General features: G+C 46.1%; 1 protein-coding gene across 3 annotated transcripts in view; it reads left to right on the top strand.

Annotated features, from left to right (window-relative positions):
* Positions 1-5,572, top strand: part of ARHGAP25 (Rho GTPase activating protein 25) — an 86,746-nt gene that overhangs the window by 12,343 nt on the left and 68,831 nt on the right. The window lies entirely within an intron of this gene.

Genomic DNA, 5,572 nt, shown 5'->3' on the forward strand with positions numbered 1-5,572 from the left:
TTTTCTCATTTTTTAGGTGGTAGGTTAGGGTTTTTTATTTGAGATTTTTCTGGTTTTTTTGAGGAAGGCCTGTATTGTTATGAACTTCCCCCTTAGGACTGCTTTTGCTGAATCCCATAGATTTTATGTGGTTGTGTTTTCATTGTCATTTGTCTCAAGGTATTTTAAAATTTCTTCTTTGATTTCACTGTTGACCCATTGGTGTTTTGGTTTGTTTGTCACTCTACTTTCCGGATTTTTTTCAACTCCACCCCTCCTCCCCATCACCATGGCCACCACCTATTTCCTCCTGGAAGCCTTCTTGGATTGCCTAAATAGGATGAATCTTTCCGTCTTCTGTGAGATTGTACCACTTTGCTCATTTTCCTTCTATTCTGATTGACACATATTTATCAGACACCTACTATGTTTGGAGCACTGTACTAGGCTCAGGAAGTAAGAAAATAAAAATAGTAAGATCTTGACTTCAAGTAGCTCACCATCTCATGACACTCAGGGGGAAGCAGTGTTCTCCCACTAAAGAGAAGGTCATAAGTGACGTATCTGCGATTGTGACATTTAAAAGAGCTGACGTAGGGTTTGTTCTGTAACTAAAGTTTCCTTGAACCATAGCCCCTAAATATCTACAAGGAACAAGTTCTTACTCGTTAAACGCCCCCCTGCCCTTTGCCAAAATACTTCCAACCCCAGGTTGCTATTCTGATTAAATGCCAATAGAGGGCGCTCGAAGACAATGCAGTTAAATTTTTACCAATACACGGGCGTTTCCGTTGTTGTTCTCCAGAAAGCTTTGGATTTAACCAGACTCTGATCAGCACAAAGTTATCCCCATATCTCATCCTTCTGTGGCCTAAAATGCCCAGCATTACAATGAAAGCGACTGATGATTTAGTCACCTCTGTGTCTACAGATACAAAGTGAGGTTCCAGATAAAAAGTGTTTCTTGAGAGAAAAAACACACACAAACCGTCTCCACTTAACTAAGAAAACAAGCTTGAGTGTAGGGGAGAAGGGCAGGTGGTGGTGGAGTCTTTAAGAACACAGTCCATGAAGTCAGATAAGCTTGGGTTTGACTTCCAGCTCAGCCTTTTATCAAAGGTGACTCTTTGACTTTGGTCAAGTACCTTTTTTCTCTCTGTGCCTCCGTTTTCTCATCTGAAAAATGAGGGCATGTCCATCAACAGATGAGTGGATAAAGAAGACGTGGTATATAATATACAATGGAATATTACTCAGCCATAAAAAGAATGAAATGATGCCATTTGCAGCAATATGGATGGGCCCTAGAAATGATCATACTAAGTGAAATAAGTCAGAAAGAGAAAGACAAATATATGATATCACTTATGTGGAATCTTAAAAAATGACACAAATGAACTTATTTACAAAACAGAAGGAGACTCACAGACATAGAGAGCAAATTCTGGTTACCAAAGGGGAAGCAGGGGGAGGGATAAATTAGGAGCTGGGATTAGCAGATGAAAACTACTGTATATAAAATAGATAAACAATAATGTCTTAATACAGAGAACAGGGAACTACATTCAATATCTTGTAATAATCTATAATGGAAAAGAATATGAAAAAGAATATATACACACACATATATGTATATAACTGAATCATTATGCAGTACACCAGAAACTAACACAACATTGTAAATCAACTATACTTCAGTTAAAAAAAATGGGAGCATTAATCCTGCTCACTTTATAGAGTTGTTATAAGACTCAAATACTGTGTGTACAAGTCACTCAGCATAGTGTCTGACAGTAGGTTGTGAACACCATCATTTATTTCTTTTAAAAAAAAAATTTCTTTGGGGGGGTAATTAGGTTTATTTATTTATTTTTAGAGGAGGTGTTGGGGATTGAACCCAGGACCCTGTGCATAGTAAGTATGTGCTCTGTTACTTGAGCTATACCCTCCCCCCCCCATCATTTCTTGCCTAGTCTTCTGCCACTGTTTGCAGACCTAGTCTTCCTGCCTCCACGCTTGCCCTGAACCATGTATGCTCTGCACCATGGTCAGATTCGATATCTTTTAAACGCAGAAATCAAGTTATGTCATGTCTTTTTTAAAACCTTCGGTGTGTGTAGAATGAGATTCCGAGGCTAGCGATCCCTGCCGATGGGGTCTGACCCCAGCCCTTGTCCCCAGCCCGTCTGCCGGTCCCGCTCCTCTCACACCACCCCTCAGCCACTCCCACCTCCTGGTTCCGTAAACACTTGGTGCTCAAGGCTGCCTCAGGGCCCGGCTGCGGTTACCTCCCTGACGCATCCTTCCCCAGGTCTCACCACTCCATTCAGCTTCAGTTCGAATATTAGCTCTTCAGAGAGGTATTCCCTGACCACAGTATCTAGAATAGCCCCCACTACCCCAGTCTTCTTTTATCCCATGACCTTATTTTATTTTCTTGCATGTCTGTGGCCTCCAACCCCCACCTCCACCCCAGACCGGACGCTCCTTGAAGGCAGGGCTTGTCTGTCTCCTTCACTTTTAGGTCAGCGCTGCCAAGAACAGGGGCTGGCATACAGCTGGCGATCAAGATTTTTGTGGACTAGCTGGGGGTTGCCCTGTGGCCTCCGCAAACTTTCCTCCACCCCAGGGAAATCAGTAAGTTAAAATAAAACCAATGCTTGTTTTTCTCTGCTGCCCTTCCTGGTGTGGAGCCATGGTTTGATCCAGAGAGACACTGCTGACTTTCTTTTGGAGCAGGAAGTAGGACTTTTGGTTTCTGAAACTAATTTGGGACAGCATGTAGGTGACCGAGGGTTAGCTGTTCTCGGGGAAAGGTCAGGATTTAAGTCACAGGGCTGAGGCTGCTGAACAGGGTGATAAGGATGGCTTCTTGCCCCTATAATCAGAGTCTTTAAAAAAACTGAATTATAGTTGATGTACAATATGACATACATCGCCAGTGTACAGTATAATGATTCACAATTTTAAAAGTTTATACTCCATTTACAGTGACTATGAAGCACTGGCTACATTTCCCATGTTGTACAATATTTCCTTGTAACTTATTTTATACCTAGCCGTTTGCACCTCTTAATTCCCAGGGTCTTCCTGATGTCTGAGACTAACCTGTGGCCAAGAAATTAATTCCTCCACGTCAGACTCAGGGACTGGGGAGCCGTGTTCACCAGCCCCACTCCATTCACCTCCTCTCTTTAGCTGGACACCAGTCCCTTCTTCAGCATCCGGGGAGCTCCTAACTCAGGTGCAAAGCAGTTTTTCTCAGGAAATGGAAACATGAAGATTGCACATCCGTGTTGTCACAAGGTCAGTGAGTACAGGTGGGCAGCTGAGATGAGGGATGAGAGAGAGCAGGGGAGAGGAGAAAGGAGGACAGAGATTGGGAGCCACCCCATAAAGGCAGGTGGAGGGAGGAGCAGGAGGGGAAACTGGGGAATGTGAGGTGAGTGGAGGCTGTGGGGGAGGATGCTCTGCAAAGCCCCTCAAGCTGCCTTTCACCGGCCACCAACCAGCAGCCAGACTGAGCTTATCAGCCACAACTTCGGAAAGTAATTACGCTGTCAGGCAATTCCTGATAACAAAACAGGCTGTGATGGCTACTGTGGACTGTTGCACTGAAACGTTATTCAGCCTTCCCTCTCTTTGGAGAGACTGAAAAGCCCAAGCCAAGATTTCTCAGACTCCCTTGTAGCCAGGATTCTACAAATCGATTACATTCTGCCTGATGGATTCACTCGGAGATCTGGAAGATGGAAGTCAAGTGAGGGCGTCTCTCTGTGGCTCCCTCCCGGCTGTTACTGGCAACCAAGATAGGATCACATGAGGCTTGTGGGCAGATCTCCAGGGCCCGCTCTCCAGCGTCTTGGGCACAAAGGCAGGGGGAGGGACCTTACATGTGGAATTTCCCCAGAGATGGTAAGTCTCTGAGGGAATCAGGTCTGGTTTGCTCCGGGGCCTGGAGCCAGTTCCTCCAAATACTATGTAAGCACCTGAATCCTAATACGGCCGTTCCTACTTTGCACACTGCACGCTGATGGATACATTGTCGTGTGTCACCACTGTGGTTTGCACACAACTCTTATCATCTTATCCACCCAGAAATGCCCATTTCATAGACTCTTCTACCAAATACATCTCCCCAGTCCCCAGTGCCATTGACTTCCCAGCAGCTAATTAGTGCCCGAGCAAACTATAGCCCTCGGGACACTCCTGCCATTCAAAAAGTTACAAGAGGTTCACCGACCAGTAGGAAAATCACCTGCAGTATACCCAGCTAGCACTTCTGTGGGTCCTTCGGGGAGAGAGGGTCACCATCCAGTGGCCTTCCATTTCTAGATGTCTCTCTCCGTTCACTCCCGCCATTGTCCACGCCCCTCCCTGCTCTACCGAGTGGCCAAGATCCTCTACCCAGGGTTGGCTGCTTGGGTGTGTGGCCTGGGCAGCCACTCAGGGCCCTCAGCTCAGAAGGGTCCTGCACTTTGTTAAACCCTCTGCTGTCGCCATCTTGAAATTCTTAATTACTTTAGAACAAGGACACCACATTTTTATGCCGTACTGGGGGCCACAAATTATATAGTTGACTCTCGTGTTCTTCCATCTTGTGCCCCAGGACTGGGGTCGTTGTTGAGCCAGACCTTGACCTGTTGACCAGGACCTCTTCCTCCCCCGAGCAGAGCACATGAGTCCTGTCCGCTCTCTCTTCTACTTGCCTCTCAATTCCTCCTACTGGTCTTACCTCCATTTCATGCTCAGGTTACTGGGAACCTCCTCACCACTGTCCAGCCTCCAGTTCTCACTGTCTGTAACTTACTGTCCCCAGTGCTTGCACGTGTTGGTAGTTTCATCGATCAGGAGATCACCCCAGAGCTCCAGGGAATCCCAGGAAGGTGGCATTAGGTTCTTGAGCTGAAACGTCCCTACCCCTCTTCCAAATCATTGGTTCTCAACTTGGAATTTTTAAAGGTTTTAAAGGTTTGGGGTGTCCTAGAAGGGCTTACTTTTGGAATAAGTCTGTAGACTCCTGAATTTGAAGACCACGTCTCTTTCCATGTGTTTTACCTGTTCACATTGTCCATTTCATCCCCAAAGGGATTAAGGAAAGCTCATTGCCAGTGAGAGCCCAGAGACAGGTAGGATTTGCACATTCACTGGGTGAGGTGGGGCTGCTGACCTTGTCCCATCCCATCTTCTCCTCACTCCCAACTCAAGCCTCTTGGCTGGTCTGCCAGCGACTCTGGATGGAAACCAGAGGGGAAGGGGAAACTCTCAGGGACCCAGTGCTAAGGGCGAAAAGAGAAGACGAAAGGTGCATAGCATAAAGTGATCCTCACTGTCTTCTTTATCCAAAGTAGCCATCCGTACCCAGGTGTAGCCCAGATACAGCATAAAAATAGACAATTAGAAAGGATGGTTGTGAAGCAAGGACAAATTATTTTGTATTTTCCCTCCTTATTAATTTTTTTTTTTTTTTAGTTTAAGATCATTTTATTGAGAAGGGAGAGGCAGGGAGAGGTGGGGGGGGAGCTCCCCCAGCCCCACCAGGGGGAAAAGACCCCCTCCCCACCTCCCACCCCCCAAATGGCTCCCCCTGTAC

The sequence above is a fragment of the Camelus bactrianus genome, chromosome 15, assembly GCF_048773025.1.
Source record: "Camelus bactrianus isolate YW-2024 breed Bactrian camel chromosome 15, ASM4877302v1, whole genome shotgun sequence".
Lineage (NCBI taxonomy): Eukaryota > Metazoa > Chordata > Mammalia > Artiodactyla > Camelidae > Camelus > Camelus bactrianus.